The following is a 20,259-nucleotide window of genomic DNA, read 5'->3' as shown; positions in this document are numbered from 1 at the left end:
CTGATGAAACAGAATAGCCATAATGACCATCGTTACGTTTGGAGGAAAAAATGTGAGGCTTGCAAGCCGAAGAACACCATCCCAACCATGAAGCATGGGGGTGGCAGCATCTTGTTGTGGGGGGCTTTGCTGCAGGAGGGACTGGTGCACTTCACAAAATAGATGGCATCATGAGGAAGAAAAATTATTTGTATATATTGAAGCAACATCTCAAGACATCAGCCAGGAAGTTAAAGCTTGGTCGCAAATGGGTCTTCCAAATGGACCATGACCCCAAGCATACCTCCAGAGTTGTGGCAAAATGGCTTAAGGACAACAAAGTCAAGGTATTGAAGTGGCCATCGCAAAGCCCTGACCTCAATCCGATAGAAAATTTGTGGACAGAACTGAAAAAGCGTGTGCGAGCAAGGAGGCCTACAAACCTGACTATCCTTAATATCATGGAGCCACTCTGGGGAGATCTCAAACGTGCGGTTCATTCAAGATGACCAAAGACTTTGCATGACCTGGAGGCATTTTGCCAAGACGAATGGGCAGCTATACCACCTGCAAGAATTTGTGGCCTCATAGACAACTATTACAAAAGACTGCACGCTGTCATTGATGCTAAAGGGGGCAATACACAGTATTAAGAACTAAGTGTATGCAGACTTTTGAACAGGGGTAATTTCATTTTTTTCTTTGTTGCCATGTTTTGTTTTATGATTGTGCCGTTCTGTTATAACCTACAGTTGAATATGAATCCCATAAGAAATAAAAGAAATGTGTTTTGCCTGCTCACTCATGTTTTCTTTAAAAATGGTACATATATTACCAATTCTCCAAGGGTATGCAAACTTTTGAGCACAACTGTATGTAAACTTCTTACCCACTGGGAATGTGATAAAAGAAATAAAAGCTGAAATAAATCGTTCTCTCTACTATTATTCTGACATTTCACAATTTTTTTTTTAATATTTTTTTTTCTCCCCAAATTGGAATGCCCAATTCCCACTACTTAGTAGGTCCTCGTGGTGGCGCGGTTACTCACCTCAATCTGGGTGGTGGAGGACAAGTCTCAGTTGCCTCTGCTTCTGAGACAGTCAATCCACGCATCTTATCACGTGGCTCGTTGTGCATGACACCGCGGAGACTCCCAGCATGTGGAGGCTCATGCTACTCTCCGCGATCCACGCACAACTTACCACGTGCCCCATTGAGTGCGAGAACCACTAATCGCGACCACGAGGAGGTTACCCCATGTGACTCTACCCTCCTTAGCAACCGGGCCAATTTGGTTGCTTAGGAGGCCTGGCTGGAGTCACTCAGCACACCCTGGATTCGAACTCGTGACTCCAGGTGTGGTAGTCAGCATCAGTACTCGCTGAGCTACCCAGGCCCCGACATTTCACATTCTTAAAATAAAGTAGTGATTCTAACTGACCTAAGACAGGGAATGTTTTCTATGATTAAATGTCATGTATTTGGCTAAGGTATATATAAACTGTCTTCAACTGTATATATATATATTTATATATATATATATATAATCAGAATCAGAAACAGCTTTATTGCCAAGTATGCTTACACATACAAGGAATTTGTCTTGGTGTCAGGAGCTTCCAGTGCACAACAATACAATACAGCAACAAGACGAAAAATAATAATAATAATTTAAAAAAATAGAATAAAAATAAAAATTTTGTAGAAAATAAAGTATATATAGAATACACAAGACAAATACACACACACACACACACACACACACATATATATATATATATATATATATATATATATATATATATACAGTACTGTGCAGAAGTTTTAGGCACTTGGGGAAAAATTTTGCATAGTGAGGATGTATTCAAAAATAATGGCATAAATAGTTTTCATTTATCAATTAACATCATACAAAGTCCAGTAAACATAAAAAGCTAAATCAATATTTGGCGTGACCACCTTTGCCTTTAAAACAGCACCAATTCTCCTAGGTACACCTGGATACAGTTTTTCTTGGTTGTTGGCAGATAGGATGTTCCAAGCTTCTTGGAGAATTTGCCACAGTTCTTCTATCTATTTCGGCTGTCTCAATTGCTTCTGTCTCTTCTTGTAATCCCAGACTGACTCAATATTCAGTGGGGGGCACTGTGGGGACCATGCCATCTGTTGCAGGGCTCCCTGTTCTTCTATTCTATTCTATTCTATTTGCAAAATAAATATTTGGGAGGCTAAAATGTATATTTCCTATTGACACACTAAAGCTGAAAATATAAATAACCATCTTAAGACAAATGTTTTTGTGAAGCATCTTATGTGCTTAAGACTTTTGCACAGTACTGCATATACATAGTGAACATTTTAATCTGTTATATACAGTGCAAGGGAATGTAATGGCAGAAGAGGTAGGATGTGCTGGATAAATATAAAAAAACTAAACTGTGTATTGCACATAATTATTGCTCAATGGGGCAGTTTTAACTGATCATGTGATGGATAGCCTGAGGGAAAAAACTGTTCCTGTGCCTGATGGTTCTGGTGCTCAGAGCTCTGTAGCATCGGCCAGAAGGCAAAAGTTCAAGTGGGGTCCAGAGTGATTTTTCAAGCTTTTTTCCTCACTCTGGAAGCGTACAGTTCTTGAAGGGAGGGCAGGGGGCAACCAATAATCCTCTCAGCAGTCCGAACTGTCCTTTGTAGTCTTTTGATATCTGATTTCGTAGCTGCACCAAACCAGAGAGTTACTGAAGTGCAGAGGACAGGCTCAGTGACTGCTGAGTAGAACTGTATCAGCAGCGCCTGTGGCAGGTTGAACTTCCTCAACTGACGAAGGAAGTACAACCTCTGCTGGGCCTTTTTCAAAATGGAGTCAATGTGGGTCTCCCACTTCAGGTCCTGTGAGATGGTAGTGCCAAGGAACCTGAATGACTCCACTGCTGCCACAGTGCTGTTTAGAATGGTGAGGGGTGTCAATGTTGGGATATTCCTCCTAAAGTCCACAATCATCTCCACCGTTTTGAGCGTGTTCAGCTCCAGGTTGTTTTGACTGCACCAGATGGCCAGCTGTTCAGCTTCCCTTCTGTATGCAGACTCCTCGTCATCCTGGATGAGGCCAATGACAGTAGTGTCTTCTGCAAACTTCAGGAGCTTGACAGAGGGGTCCTTGGTGGTGCAGTCATTTGTATACAGGAGAGAAGAGTGGTGGGGAGAGCACACATCCCTGGGGGGCACCTGTGCTGATTGTACATGTGCTGGTAGTGAATTTCCCCTGTCTCACTAGCTGCTGCCTGTCCTTCAGAAAGCTGGTAATCCACTGACAGATAGACGTGGGAACAGAGAGTTGGTTTAGTTTAGTCTGGAGAATAGCTGGGATGATGGTGTTGAAAACCGAACTGAAGTCCACAATAAGGATCCTTGCATATGTCCCTGGTTGGAAGTTAAACTTACAAGTTGACTGCATCATCCACAGACCTGTTTGCTCGATAAGCAAATTGAAGGGGATCTAAAAAGGGTCCAGTGATGTCCTTTCATTTCATGATTTCATGACCACAGACATCAGGGCGAAGGGTCTGTAGTCATTAAGTCCTGTGATTTTGGGTTACTTTGGGAAAGGAATGATGATTGAGCGTTTGAAGCAGCATGAGACTTCACACTGCTCCGGTGATCTGTTGAAGATCAGTGTGAAGATGGGGGCCAGCTGGTTAGCACAGGATTTTAGACAAGTGGGTGAAACACTATCTGGTCCCTGTGCTTTCCTTGTCTTTTGTTTTCGGAAGACACGGCACACCTCTTCTTCACAGTTCTTAAGTGCAGGTTGAGTAGCAGGAGGGGGGAGGAGGGGGGTTGCAGGAGGTGTTGGTGTTTGTGTGAAGTGAAGTGAAGTGAAGGTCAGAGTGGGTGTGGGGTGTGAGATTGGGCCTTTCAAATCTACAGTAGAACACATTCAAGTCATCAGCCAGTTGTTGGTTCCCTACAGTGTTGGGGGCAGGAGTCCTGTAGTTAGTAAGTTGTTTCAGGCCACTCCACACTAATGCAGGGTCGTTAACTGAAAACTTGTTTTTCAGCTTATCAGAATAGTTTCTTTTAGTCACTCTGATTTCCTTATTCAGTGTGTTCCTGGCCTGTAAACCACGGTTTGTTGTTGTTGTATGTTAAATAAGTCCTAGTAGGAATGCACATATCCTCAGAGAAACTGATATATGATGTTACAGTATCTGTGAGCTCATCCAGATTGGTGTCTGCAGCCTCAAAAACACTCCAATCAGTGCAGTCAAAGCAGGCTTGTAGTTCCAGCTCTGCTTCATTGGTCCAGCTCTTTACAGTCTTTACTACAGGTTTAGCAGATTTTAGTTTCTGCCTGTAGGTTGGAAGAAGATGAACCAGACAATGATCAGAGAGTCCCAAAGCTGCTTTAGGGACAGAGCGATATGCATCCTTTATTGTTGTGTAGCAATGATCCAGTATATTTCTGTCTCTGGTTGGGCATGTAATGTGCTGTTTGTATTTGGGCAGTTCACGTGTGAGGTTTGCTTTGTTAAAATCTCCAAGAATAATAATAACTGAGTCTAGGTATTGTTGTTCCGTGTCTGTGATTTGATCAGCCAGCTGTTGCAGCGCTGCGTTCACGCACACGTGTGGCTGGATATTAACACTCACCAGAATAAATGAGGAAAACTCCCGTGGCGAGTAGAAAGGCTTACAGTTAATAAAGAGTGCTTCCAAATTAGGACAGCACATATTCTGTAACGTTGTTACATCTGTACACCAACTTTCATTGATGTAAAAGCATGGTCCACCACCTCTCATTTTCCCCATTAAATCCACGATGCTATCTACTCTGAACATCTGAAAGCCCGGCAGATGTAACGCGCCATCTGGAATGGCTTCACTCAGCCAGGTTTCTGTGAAGCACAAGGCAGCAGAAGTTGAAAAGTCCTTGTTTGTAAGGTGAGGAGATGTAGTTCGTCCATTTCATATATATATATATATATTTACTGACAATGCACATGTTTGTAATTGTTATTTTTACTTGAAGTCAATCACATTTTCAGTTATTGAGTTATTTGAGATAATGTGTTGCCACCATCTGCCAGTGACTATCAAAGTAGCATCAAAACTTTGCTATTTGAAAAGCCTTTCAAAGATGAAATTTTGCTAGAATACAATAATGAAACTGGCTGAGAGTTTATAAGAATTTTAAAATAAGTGATTTTTGCCATGTCATTAATTAATCAAATACAAACTGATATGATTTGTTTTCTTGGGATTTACTGTAACAACAATTGTATTTAAAAAGATGGATTTCAGGAGGATCTGTAGCTAGTGCTTAAAAAGGCCTGGTTTAGACCTGCTTTTAAGATGCATTTTGGGCATTCCAATCACAAGTGGTCAGCCCAGACACATCACTGTTACACCTGGTCGTAACAAGCATCTCTATTGAGAACTTGCTTTTTGGTGGGTGTTCAAGGGGAGGGTCTCTTATTTACAGCCCCAATTCTGAAAAAGTTGGGACAGTATGAAAAATGCTAATAAAACAAAAAGGAGTGATTTATAAATTATATTCACCCTTTGCTATATTGAAAGCACTTCAACTAAACATTATATGATGTTTTACCTTGTGAATTTTATTGTTTTTTTTATTTTTATGTACAGTAATTTCAAATCAGATGATTGCAAAACACTCCAAAAAAGTTGGGACAGTTGAGTGATTACTATTGTGAAACATCACCATTTCTTCTAATAACACTTAAGCATTTAGGCATTGAAGACACAAGTTTGTTAAGTTTAAAAAGTGGAATTTTCCCCCATTCATCCATTATGCAGGTCTTCAGCTGCACAATTGTACGGGGTCTTTGTTGCCATATTGTGTGCTTCCTAATGCACCACACATTCTCAATTGGAGATGGTCAGGACTGCCATCGTTAGGCCAATCTAGCACCCACACTCTCTGCTTATTCGGCCAGTATGTGGTTTGAAGTTGTCCTGCTGAAAATTCCGGGACGTCCCTGGAAAAGGCGGGGCTGGATGGCAGTATAAACTGCTCCAAAATGTTTACATATCTGTCTGCATTAATGGTACTCTCACAGATGAGTGAGTTACCCATGCCATGGGCACTGACACATCCCTGGCCCATACAGACACTGGCTTTTGGACCTGACTCTGATAACAGCTTGGATGGTCCTCTTGCTCTTTGGCACAGAGAACACAATGGCTGTTTTTCAAAAACTATTTGAAATGTGGACTCATCGGACCAAAGAAACGCGGTTCCACTGTTCTACTTTCCATCTAAGGTGGGACCGAGCCCAGAGAAGTCTGCAAGCGCTTCTGGACAGTGTTGATGTAGGGCTTCTGCTTTGCATAGTAAAGTCTTAACTTGCATCTGTGGATGCAGCAGCGAATGGTGTTGACTAACAAAGGTTTTCTAAAGTAATCCCAAGCCCATGTTCATGATATCCATTACAGATGAATGATGTTTTTTAAGACAGTGATGTCTGAGGGATCAGAGGTTACGCGCATTCAGAAGTGGTTTTCTTCTTGCCCTTTACGCACTGAGATTTGACCAGATTCCTTGAATCTTTTAACTAAATTGTGCACTGCAGAGGGTAAAATGGCCAAAATCCTTTCAATTTGTCTTTGGGGAACATTGTTCTCAAAGTGCTGGATTATTTGCCGAAGCATCTGACAAGTCTCGAACAATCCTTGCTCTTGAAGGACTAGGCTGTTTTTGGAGGTTCCTTATATATTATGACACGATTGCCTCACCTTTTTAACATCTCATGTTTTACATTGCCTTGTTATTTTAACTCATCAAATTGTTATTAGTCTTAAATTGCCCCTGTCTCAACTTTTTTGGAGCATGTTGCAATCATCTTACTGTACGTAAAAAACACAAAGAAATTCACAAGGTAAAACATCATATACTATTTAGTTGTAGTGTTTTCAATTTAGCAAAGGGTGAATATAATTTACAAATCACTACTTTTTGTTTTTATTATCATTTTTCATACTGTCCCAAATTATTTGGAATCGGGGTTGTATAACGATATCACACACTGTCAGTGCATTACTGCATGATGATAAAAGTATATAGTGAAACAAGTAAAACATGATAAAAGAAGAAAAAGAATGTGCAGAAAAAAATGGTGAACGTTTGTCCTAGTTATACTTGATTTGAAGCACATATATAATGTTTAGAGCAGAATTCACAGCTACAGTGTTTTAGTATAGTACCTGTATTAACTGAGCTTCATGTTCTTATCTGTCACTGCATGTTGATATGGCACACTGAAGAGGGTCCGTGAAGTTCTGCATGTAAATTTATGTGTGGTTTTTCATATTTTCAGATCGGACGGTTATTACTTTAAAGACGCATGTAACCGGCTATATTTAAAACTCTTGTTTTAGTGCATTGGTTGATTGACAGGGAAGGGGTGGTGCTTCACTGCTGTCCATGATACTTCAGGTAAGATTAGCATTTACACCTCAAATGTGATTTTTTTGACTTCCTCCATATGTAGTTTTTGTGGTCCGATCACAAAACGTTTTGGACCCTGTGTACATCTCTATTTAGCGCCCACTTGTGATCGGAACGCCCGAAACGTGAAATCTTAATACCAGGTGTCAATGGGGTCACATGCATTTTCGACCACCTCCAAAAGACACACAGACTCGAGACTCTCTGTCTCTCTAAGATGTAAATAAATAAAGTTGAGCTGTGTTTGTATAGACTCATTAGGGTTAAATAAGCAAGGGATAATGTGCAGTCAGTCGGTCATCATCGGGTGATCAGGACCCCGCAAAATGGCAAGTGTGCATGGCTTATTACCAAGTAATGAAATAAATGGACATGAAATATTGATTTAAGTAAAAGTTGATAAGCTATGTAGGAAACCTGTTGCCTATGACAACGGTCAAATGTACAGTTTAGCACTCATTCTACAAAAATATTTGACCCCAGAATGCAGTGATTAACCAATCACAATCAAGTATTCCAGAGAGCAGGTACTGTAATAATGATGGAAATACACTCACTACTAAGAAGAATGAAGACACACGCGTGACCTAGACTCCCAAAAGTGAAGATAAAGTGCTGACAGTTTGTCTTAGCCTAGATCATTAACACACTGAACAAGAGATTGATATTTGAGCAGTTCAGTAAGAAAGGCTTCCGTCAGACTATGATCATGATGTACACCCCACTTCCAGCACAAAATCTGTGATCATGGTATGATGCTAAATCGGCCTTCTTATCATTACACTCCATCCAGAAATGCTCCTAATGAAAGGGAGTGAGATAGGATGAGGAAATATTGTGTGTGTGTGTGTGCGCATGTGTGCGAGTGCGGAAGCAGCTGTTGTAAGTGCAGCCCCTCAGGCAGTCACACATGGCTCTGATTAGCACTCTGTGACTCAAGCTCTCCACACCACACACACTCTCATTACCCATAACCCCCCTGCCTTCCAGCTGAGCATCGGCAGTGTGGCGGCAGCAACGATTTTAAGAGCTCACCAGGAGTCTGATGCAATTTCAGCCCTTCTGCAGCATGCTTACACTCCGAGCACTAATGGCTTTTTGAAATGCTGACCGTCACACATGGTACCTCAACATTCTTAAAATGTTCAACACGACTGCCGACAGACAGACCAGAGGACATAGAGATAGACAGTGGTTTCAGGACAGATGAATAAATTAGATTGTGAGAGCTCACTGCTTTAACAGCTGGGTGAAGATCTGTCCTCTGATCAGCTGAAAGATATGAAAGGAATAGTTGAAAATACCAAAAATCCAAATTATGTCATTATTTACTCACCGTCATGTCATTCCAAACCAACATGATCACACGGGAAGTCAGTATGTTGTTACTAAGAGATGTGGTACCCTATGATCGGCCAGATGATGTTGACTCATTGACAGGTGTTTGACTCATTGTTCCTATCTGACATTTTTGCATCGACCCAAGTGTGTTTACCTTCCTCTGTGGTGCGATGTGGAAGCTCGTTGCATCAGCAGTGTGGGAGACCCGGGTTCAGATCCCAGGAAGTAATTGCATTCGCATAATCAGCGTTGATCGCGATTTAGAGGTTGCATTTTTCCCTCTAACATTACATTTTTACTCCACTGATGGTTAGGTTTAGGTTTGGGGTTTTGGTTGGAGGGGTTCAGTTTATAAAATATGCATTCCTCTTCACTGTATTACAGCCTGTACAGCTGAAAACAACCCGCTTCACAACTTACTTTTGGTGCCCATCTGTGGACATTACACCAGGAAAATGGAGCTCACATGTACCCATATGCCCAACAACACTTATCGAACATTTCGGTAAGCACAAACCTATATTAGCTGAAGAATTTCCGATTTCACTGTGAGATCAGTCTGTCCAAACCCAGTGGCATAGCTACAGGCAGTGCAGGCGGGGCAGCCGTACTGGATGCCTTTACGACAGAGGAAAACGATGCCTCTCTCATTATCTTTATCACTTAAGCCACGCAGAAAAATGAGAGCACACATAAAGAAGAGAGAGTCTTACAGTTTAATTACAGGAGCTACTTTTATAACTCTGCCATTTAATATGCAAAATCCTACAAACAATGGACTCTTTTTACAGACTGTAATGACAAATTTCCATTTTATTTAGCAGCATAAATCTAGCAAACTTTTTTATGTTTTCAATTTTGTTATTATTTTATGTAAATTTACAACATTATTCTTTGTTATATTACCTTGGCATGAATAAAAAAAAAAAAAAAAACTGCTGCTGCAATGGGGTTTCAAAAAACAGCTGCCGAGGGAGTGACAGCACATTTGCCATGGAATTTTAATGAAAAGTAATAGAAAGTTCTGCTGAATCAGGCAAAATATGTTTTTGATGTAGCACGTAAACACACCCTGTCATTTTGTTAGAGAAAGGTGAGAAAGGTGTGATAAAGAGACTGAAGTGACTATGATTAGTTGGATTAATGGTATAATAATATATTTGACCTTTATTAATTTACTAATCTTTCAGAACAGCAAATACAACAAATTTTTTTTATAATTATAATTTAATATTTTTCATAATTTAAGGAGAAACAATGAAGTCATTTAATTTCTTACAGTTTTTGAAAAGGTGCCTCGAGAGGATCAACTTGAATTATACAAAAATTTCAATATTATGTTTTCATGTATTTTAAGTTCATTCTCATTGGCTGTGGGTGGGCGTCTTTCCTGCTGTCGGAGCATGAGGTTTGATCATTTTAAACAGTATTTCAGCACTTATCCATTTCCTTTATATAAAAGTACTGTTGTGAAGGTACAGTGATATCCATGGAACTGCATGATTACCATATGTGCCATGCTATTTACATGGTACTGCAAGACACTTTAAAGCTTCACCTTGGTTCTACCATCAGAGTACTAAATTATTGTGTTGGTGTTGCTTGAATAGAAGAGTGAGTAATATTGTTTGCAGTAGAGGGCAGCAGTGCTCTATTGAATATATTGTCATCTCTCATATAGTTTTGTGTGACATTATTCTTATAGCTGTATTTATTTTATCGGCTTAATTTTAGAGAAATATATACTTGCATTATAATCAACCTGATACTTTACAAACACCAATTACCAATCATATTCGCTGTATGTCTTCTCTAATGGTGGGTTTATCAAAGGTTTTGCTTGTGATCTGTTCTTTCTGATTTACAGGAATACTCTCATTGTAACACTTTGAAAAATAAATTCAAAGTAAACATGAAATGGCACTCGCAACCTATTTTGCTAGAGTAGTGTGACATATTGTATGGGGTTGAAAAGTAAGAGGGTGAAAAGGATAGATATTTCGGAGTTAATTATAAACATTCCAAAGACAAACCTTTTTTTCCCCCTTTGAAATTAGATGCAATAATGAATTGTCCACAATAAGAGCAGGTATGTGTACTGAGAAAGTCAATTATGAATTTATGTTTATTTTAAAAGGTCTGTGCATTACTGCACTCAAGACGCCTGCCTGGGTGTTTATCAGATACCTGGAGGGTCAGCTGACTATGGTGACCTTTGACCTGTGTGGGTTTAACCTGCTGATCTGATATCTGTTATCTCTGAACACAGTAACCGACCTGCTGAACTTTTCTGTAGTCCGCTGTGATTGTCAACCATGTAACACAAGCATAATGATGCTTTATGATGAGTTTGACTTGACATCACAGGCAAGATAAACATATATCGGTCCACTTTCATTGCTGTCTTTATGAAACAATACAAAGCTTCTGTAAAAATCCTTCCCTATGTATCCCTCTTCTCTTTCATACTCATAAGCTGGAGCAGAAATGCAGCAGGGCCTGAAAATAAAACAGATTAGAGGACATAAAACCATATTATAATCCTCTAACAACCAGATGCACACAGACAGGACAGGTTTGCCTGCTGTTGAGGATGTGTGTTTGTGTGTGTTTGTAAAGCTGCCGTTATATCCAGTGTTTCCATATGTGACATTTCCAATCGTGCACTCGTTGAACGGCCAGCATTTTGTTTAATGCTCTCGGAAACAACTGTACAGATTAGGGGTGTAACGATCCATCGATCTTGATCAATGCATCGATCAATTAACCAACGATGCGATGTTATCGATACAACGCGTAAAGATCGATGTATATTTTTTACGATGCACCTTTATTTTAACGCTCTAATTATAGCCACGTACGTATGCATTTCCGTCAATGCGATGCAACAACTTTACAATATTCATCTCCCTGTATGTATGTAAGTATTTTGGATTGAAAGACTTGCTTGACAGTTGTAGAGATGACAAATTGTCATTGTAGTGTTTACCTCATTCCACAAGGCACTGAGCTGTCATCAAACGATTGATGATCACTCACTTGTATGTGATTTATATTATTATTTTTTCTGTATTAACTGAAATACCTTATTTTGTTGTGTATGTCCCAATGTGAAAAATGGATTTGCACTTTTCAGAGAGCTCAATAAAATAATCAAATTATATTTTGGTTGCATTTTTGACAATGTAGTTGATTGTGTAAAATAAGCACATAATATTGCAATATTGATCGCAGGCCCCTGAATCGAATCAAAATCGTATCGTGGCAGACTTTGAGGTATCGGCAAACATCGGATCGCTGGCTAAGAGAATCGATACAAGATCGTATCGGGATGAAGCTGGCGATTTACACCCCTAGTACATATGTTTCACTTTCTAAAAACTCCCATTCACCACTGACAGGAAGCATGACAATGATGACAATCACAGCGCCTGTGTGCGATACTAGTCGTTGTGACTCTTATAATCCCTGGAGCCATGACACACCCGCTCTGTACGATAACTTAATGGGGAATTGTGTAATCAACCCACAGTCATTGAGAACTGAGAGTGTTATTATCTGGAGTCACCCTGAAACACATGGGGCTGTGCTCAGCTTTCAATTAAATACTCCTCAGTGCGGTAAAGACTGAGAGGGGAACAGCAATTTAACTCACTTTGAGCTTTCAGAGACAGTCAGAAATGTCTTCCCTTGTTAGTTTCAGTGTCAGATGGCACGTCCACAGTCCGTTCATTGACTGTATGATGCATAACGCAAACAAAAAGGATAAGAGCTTTCTCAAAATGGCAAGATTCAGTCTGATTGCACTTCTGGGAGTCTCTGTCAACTGGGAAACAGTCTCCAGATTGCTACAATCAGTATGTTTACATGTGCAATTCTAATCCAGCTACAGTAGGTGTTTTTTTTTTTTTTTTTTGCGTAGTATAACACAGTCTTTGTCATGGTATTCACAATACAATGTGTAAACAAACATTTGAAGGAAAGACATTAGCTGAACATGTCAAATGCATGTCACATGTTTCCTCGGTCTTCCGGAGCAAGCACACAACGCCGAGGCCAGTTTTGTTCCATTTAACATGTACATGCTGGATGAAACCGAGCTACATTCGTATTTAGATCTGTTAGTCCGACTTCACAAAAAGTCAGTCGGACAAGCATTTACATTACATTTTAAAAAGATACATTTTGTTTTAGTCCGACTGATCTAATTTTTAAAGTGCATTTATATGTACTATGTGAGCAGTTCTGAGGAAGAAACAAGCGTTTGTCAGGTACTGAACATGTCATCAAATATTTGAAAGTTTTTTTATTTAGTGTGGTCATCATGAAAGTATATTAATGACAAATGTGTTTGAAACACTCAATTGCACTAACTGAAAAATAAATGCATTGCATTAACGGTAATTTCTTATGGTTGTATATTTAAGCTGTGAATATTCTAATTAAAATCATATCGCACATGATTAAAAATTCAGTAATATTCACTTTCCAAAATTCCGGTCCAAAAAATGTAGTTATTTAAAATGTCATCTTTATCATTCAACAAGTAATAATTGGTCCATTATATTTCACTTTGTAAAAAATCACCGTGAATAAAATTTGGTTGGAAATTCAACCTTGGACATCCTGGCATTGCAGGAAAAGCAGTAGATTGCCGATGCACAATTTCTTCATTTTCTGCAACTAGACTTAACCACTAGGTGGTGCAATTAGGTGTTGATGAAGACCAAGAGCAGCAAGGAAAGGTCCTCAAATAAACCTTTATCACAATCTGTGTGTCATCACATTCGGCTCTTATATGTAGAGGTTATCGAAGTTCCACCTGCATTGTTGTAAACGGACGGTTGTCAGTTTTTATACATCGAATTAAACTGTAAGGTGTGTTTTAACTTAAATAGATCAGCTGTAGGAATGAAGTGACTGAAGAAATGTTAACAGCAAGCTGGTATAAAACTGTTCATTTCTTGTCTTATACTACCTTCTGCTACTTATACCAATAACAGAAATTAGTGCAGGTAGAATGGATATTAATGTGGGAGATCATTGTTTAAAACCTTATTATGACATTATTGATATACAGTATGTAGCACTTGAATGTATATAGTTTACACAGTGACATTAAACTAGACATGGATTATATTAGATGTTACAATTTAGATTAAATAGTTACAAATTGGATGTATGAAATATGTAGGTGAAAAAGAAGACTAAACTATTGAAAGAGAGAGAAAGGGTAGATAGAGATGCCATTGAGAGCTGTAGTCTGGCCTGGTGGCCTGTAACTAAGCTGCGCAAGAGCAGAGCCTAGAGATAAGAGCAAGCCAGAGAAAAAGAGGAAGAGCACATATTATAATCCTCTTTTCTTCTTTCATTGACCATGTGACCAGAACCAGACCTGATACATTTAAACTGACCAATCAGCAGACCACACTGTACCAGAGTTATGACCATTTGCAGACCCCCAATAAACAAACACCACAGCAAACGGGCTTATAGGACCTGGTTGAACTTGAAATTTAAGTAATTTGAAACTGTTTCTCCAGTGTTACTGCTTTAAAGCAACTGTTTCTAGCTTTATCGAGAGATTGAGTCAACTGTTTCTTGCTTTGATTAATTAGAGCAATTTTTCCAGCCAAAAGTTTAATTACTCAAAAATACCTGGTTTCATTATCTGAAAAACTGAGTTATATCCTCCTGTGTTAATTGTAATGATTGAGGAAGCATTCACTGGCAACCAGATGTATAGAACAAGATAAATGGCTGTCTGAGTTTGAATTTGTTGGTACTTATCTGATTTTAATGCAATGTAAATAAATATATATGATTAAAAATACTTAAGGATTAGGGTTTGGTTACTTAACATACAGAAGAAAGGTTGATTTAACATGCTAAAACAATCCAAACAGACTTGAGTTGTGTGCATTAACCATTAGCCTGAATAGCTCATAATCTATAAACCAAGAACACTTTGCCCTGACAATTGCCTCTCTCATATACTGTTGTACATTAAAACAGAAGATGACACAGATAGTAAAGTGTCGTGTCAAACTGAAGAAACTGTTTAAATTGACTTCATAGTAAAAATAAGTTTAACTGATATATCAAAACTGGAAATTGTCCATGTCCTGTGACTGTTGCTCTTGGTCTTCATCAACACCTGATATCACCACCTAGTGGTGAAGCTTAGTAGCAGCAAATGAAGATTGTGTTTCAGTGCTCTACTGCTTTTCCTGCAATGCCAGGATGTACAAGGTTGAATTTAAAACCAAATTCTAACAACTGAAATTTTTGAGGTGAATTTGCAAAGCGAAATATAATGGGCCAAATATTACCTTTTGAATAATAAAGATTAAAAAAAAGAATAATCATTTACTGAATTTTGGAAGGTGAATATTTATTATAATTTTATATTGTGAAATTTTAAAAAAGTGTTTTTAATTGAAATAGTCACAGTTTAAATCTACAACTTCTGCAAGCGCTGTTAAAGGGGTCATGACATACTCTATTTTTCATGCTCAATATTTTTATTTTTATTTTTGTATAATTTTATTATCTTCCCTGAGGTCCACATATAATGTTAGTACAGTCAAACAGTCATAATTTTGTCATATATAATAATTTTCCACCTTGTCTCTGGCCCTGTGTCTAAAACGATCGGTTTCAAGCTCTCTGGCCCTTTAAAATTTCAATGTAAACGCCCACTGTTATGATAGGCTAACATCGTGCAGTCCTTCCAATACAGCCATATTTGAATCTCAGTCTGAATAAAATGAAAAACTCCACAAGACCACAACATTTATAAAACTAAATTTCAGGATTACCATATAACGCACATCTAACACATTTCATCTGAATATATTAAAATGCTCACACAGCATCATGTACTATCAAACAGTCAAGACATATTTTGAGGTCCAGTAGTGTTTTAACTGCCTCATCTTTCAGTTCCTTTGCAACGCTTGAATCATATTGTGACTGGTTCTCAAGCAATCCATGCTGAAATGTTCTGAATACGCTAACGTAATACAATCCGCAGTGATGTTGGGTGCTTTAACCGGCTACAACAGGCCAAAACAGAGACGCTGGTCTTCACATCTCACATCTTCCGTGTTTGTTTATACCCAGAACAGCATGTGTTTCTCCCAGTCATTGGCAGCAGCAGAATGAGATGTGTTTCTGGATCAGTGGGCAGGGCCAAGGGATGAAAAATATGCGTTGATGTCTTGCTGAAGAGGCAGTCATATGCAGATTTATTTTGTCCTTGTGACATCACAAGATCCACAAATTCCTAATGAGCCATTTTTAGAGCTTGGTTTATATAAATGCTCTTTCTATCAAGGAGGAAGTTTTCAGTTCTGAAACGTACAGTGTGCTTTTATAGTACAATGACCTCTTATATGTCAAAACATCAAGGAAAGTTTTATTTCTCATGTCATGACCCCTTCAATATAATGCATTTATTTATCAAAGACATTTGTCATTAATATACTTCCACGTCACATTTACCTTTGCACAGCGAAATTCTGCGGGTGAAGAAGGTGTAGGCGTACATCGAGCGCATGTGAAACCAGCAAAAATCTAATTGCCAAGCAACCTCTTTTTAATGCTGCACTTTATTTTTTGCAGTTAAAGCTGATGTACGTAACTTTTTCTGTATTAACTTTCTCCTATCCAAGCCTAATGCAGAGACAGCTATTAGTAAGCAATTCATAGGTTCATTTTCTCGAAAACTGTCAGCACTGTCTTTCTGTGGCACTTTTAAAATTTCTTTGTTTGTTTTGACAGTAGACCCAATGGCCTTAGTTGTTTGACCAACGGAAGACGGAGGCATATGCAGAAAGCTGTTTTGAAAACAAAGTTTATTTTTGTAATTCAATTTGGTGGCGCTAGAGTCGCAGGAAGTTACGGTGCTTGAAGCACGTGCTGAGACAGAGTTACAGCGAATAGGAGTGGATCTGCTCAGATTTGCATCGGCTAAGTCTCCAATCAAGTTATTCGCAAAATAGCTTTCCGGGGGGGTCTCCGGTTCTTTCCAGAGAATGCCGAGACCACCCGTAATTCGCACCATAATTGGAACTGTATAATATGTTTTGCTTTTAGAGTCATGTCAGTAACCTAGTTTCCATCCACTTTTCACACAGTTTTTTTATCGACAAAGTGAAAATGCGTAAAAACTTTTTGGTGAAATTTGCTGTCTTCTGCCTGTTTACATTCAAATGGCCTTTTATCGATAAAAATGTTGCATGACGTGATGCTTAAAAAAAACACTTTGTCACATAAAAAAAATCTGCCCTTAAGCCGTTTCCATACAGAAATGTGTGTATATCGCTAATTGTGTACCTTTCGCCTCCCAGATGTCCCTAATTGTTTTTTCTCTGAAGTTTTGTTAAAATGGGGAGAGTATCGAGACAATTAATTGAAATTAGCCAGCTTACTGTCATTTTAATTTCACAAATAAATGCAATCAGAAGATGAAAATTGCAATCAAAAGGGAGCAGTTGCCCTTCTGATAGGACTGTAATATTGGTCCTGATGTTGCGTCTATCGCAGGTTGCCACCGGTTCTGACCCAAAAGCGAATCGTCATGGCCCTGTTCAAGCTGGCAACCTGCACCAAGTAGTGGGGAAACTTTCGGTCTTAGTATAAGGACCATCTATCGATGTGTATATGCTGTGTGCACAGCTATTAAAAGAAAAACTGATGCGGTGTAATATCAGGGTTTACATCTGATACATTCCTGATATTCAATAGGCTATTTTGAACAATCATCTAATCTAAAGCATTGCAATCACAACTGTATTATGTCCCGTATATTTGTCCAGCAACTTTTAACGACCAACTGAACTTGATTGTCATCTAAAATTATAATTTTAGCATCATAATGCAATTTACATTTTCTGAAGAAGCTCAGCAAATGCGATCCGAGGTAAAGAGGGTTAGAGTTAAAATATTTAAAAGTTTTAAAATGTTCAAAAGCTGGTTTTCTGAAAGTTACACAGCATTGGACAAATAATTCTGATAGTTTATAGTCTTGAAAAAAGTGTAGAACATTCTGAATCATTCAGCCGACTTTTTTCGTCTACAGAACAGGGTAAGGCTAATTTAAGTTTGTGTAAAGAAAAGACAAATATATAGGCCTAACAATATAATTTTTTTGTTTGGTAATTTTTTTTATTTTTTATTTCATGCTTTTTTCGTTTGGTAATTTATTTAATTTAATACAGGGAATTTTGCCAGCATTTTTTCAAAAGGAAGCTATTTACAATTTACAAGCTATTACAATTTTATAGAATTGGTCTATATGTTAGTGTTCCAAAAAAGCACACTGATGATTTTCTCCTAGTATTGTGTATTTATTTTTTGTTTAAAATATCTTTGTGCACAGAAATGATATGTTTTTTTTTTTTTGTATTGTGGGCTAATTCCATGACTGCTGTCTATTATTTTGAATGGTGAAGAAAAGCATCTTTAATAAATAAACAGATGGCTACCGGTATTAAATTAATCGCAAAGAGTGGCCATTCATTTGTTCTCCATGCACTTGTCGATGACAGGTGCATGATACAAGATACATTTGTGTTGGCACTCCTGGAAGTGTCATGACACAGATGTGTTTGCAGCATTGGATCTGTGCAGGTATGCCTTTAAGATCAATCCATAACAGTGCGAGTAATGATTCACGTACACTAAATTGGCTTTCAAGGACGTATACCTTGTCGTCATGATTACCACAGGCTGATTGGGGTAAATTCTGTCATGTGACACTACATTTTTGCATTAATGCCAATTTTCTTGACAAAAAGTGTTTCCAAACCAGTTTTTCGCAACATTTGAAGTATCGACACAGAGTTTATGTGCTAGAGTTAAATGGAAAAATATTATGTCAACACTTGTGAAAGTTTAGTGATAATTTGCGTTTCTATCAGCTACTGTATATCGTTAAACATTTTGATGCGCTACACCTTTTGTCGCAAAAAAACCCTTGGATGGAAACATAGTTTATGAAATAATCAGTACTCTTGTATGGACTGACATTTGCTTTTCGAACATAAAGGGGTGAATAAATGAAACAGTTACACCAATTTCACTGAGGTATTTCATTGCAAAAAGCTGTCTTATTTTCTAACCACCCACAATTTAGTTCAAGTAAGCGCGATCACTACAAAAACCACTGTGTTTTCAGTGTTAAAATAAAGTCATTAATTTAAGTCAGTCTTTTCCATGCAAACACACATCATTTCTATGTAAATTAGACTCAATATAGATTGCGCTTCATTCACAAAAATTGCATGGCACAATTTACTTATGGCTATTACTGTCAGATGAAAGCAGCCGGAAAACTGAATTTTATTTGAGAGATGTTGTGTACATTTTCTATCGATCATGCCAGCAGTAATTCATTAAATAATGATCAAATTATGGAAAATAGGGTTATAACCTGCATATATCCAGATGTGCGGCGTAGTCAATTGCACTTTTGGCATGTTAAAGAGATGTTTTAGATGTCTGGATATCAGTAGTGCTGTAATGTTGTATGGTCCCATCAGAGCATGCTATATAGAGCTGTTATGCTTTATACTCAGCTATAGCATTCAGAACCGCCCCACAAGATCGCAATTTTGCAATGTAAATTGTGTTTAGCACAGATTTTGTGGGTGTGTTTGCGCCTTTGCCTGGGTTAGGGTTAGCACAGACAGCACATGCAAATAACTGCCGCATTTACAAGTCACAATTCATTCTGCATTTCCCCCAAAGTTTTCTTACACAGGGTTTTCTGTATAGCCATTTGTGGATACTCCAGTGCTAGGATGTGCATTATTTTTCCCCACATCTGTCTATTATTGTGGGACCTTGATTTTAGATTTACTTGCCCCTAAATGTCACAAAAACAACTGTGGTTGGTCATTTTACATGTTGGTTAGATAGTCTTTCCTGGCTTGGTGATTAATTCTTGCCCAGAATAAGTTGCAAAGTGGACCAGACTTTACACTGATCAACAGTTATGTGAGACTATGGGCCCTAATTTAAGAGTGCAATGCCTTAAATGCAGATGAGCAAAGTCAGTGGGCATAGCCAAGAAGTTTTAATATTTTCTAGAAAGTATGCATTAAGTCTAGGGTTGCTGTCTCCCACTTTGCTCTGTACATTTTACTGCTTTTTTGTGCTTAGCCAATCACATGCCTGCTCTGGGACTATTCGTCCTGCTCACCCATGTCTCACCCAGGGAAAACAAAATGTTTTTCATTTTGGTTTGTTCTGAGCAAAAAAATTTATTTTTTCTTTCCTGTTCAGAAGTTCTGCAGTCTCCTTTCCAAATGGTAACTGGTTGTAACAAAATAAAAGAACGGTTTATAACGATCTTTTTAAAATGACAGTACTCTGTGCTCTGAGGTGGCTGCAATACCAATTACAGTGCTGCCAGATCTCACAAGAGAAACAAGCAACCTGGTCTGGAAAAACAAGCCCAA

General features: G+C 38.4%; 1 protein-coding gene across 2 annotated transcripts in view; it reads left to right on the top strand.

Moving 5' to 3' along the window:
• The window catches only part of LOC127417330 (genetic suppressor element 1-like), a 380,629-nt gene that overhangs the window by 49,476 nt on the left and 310,894 nt on the right, over positions 1 to 20,259 (top strand). The window lies entirely within an intron of this gene.

Source organism: Myxocyprinus asiaticus, chromosome 26 (assembly GCF_019703515.2).
Source record: "Myxocyprinus asiaticus isolate MX2 ecotype Aquarium Trade chromosome 26, UBuf_Myxa_2, whole genome shotgun sequence".
NCBI classification, from domain to species: Eukaryota; Metazoa; Chordata; class Actinopteri; order Cypriniformes; family Catostomidae; genus Myxocyprinus; species Myxocyprinus asiaticus.
The sequence above is the reverse complement of the archived record's forward strand: the minus strand, read 5'-3'. Positions and strand labels throughout refer to the sequence as shown.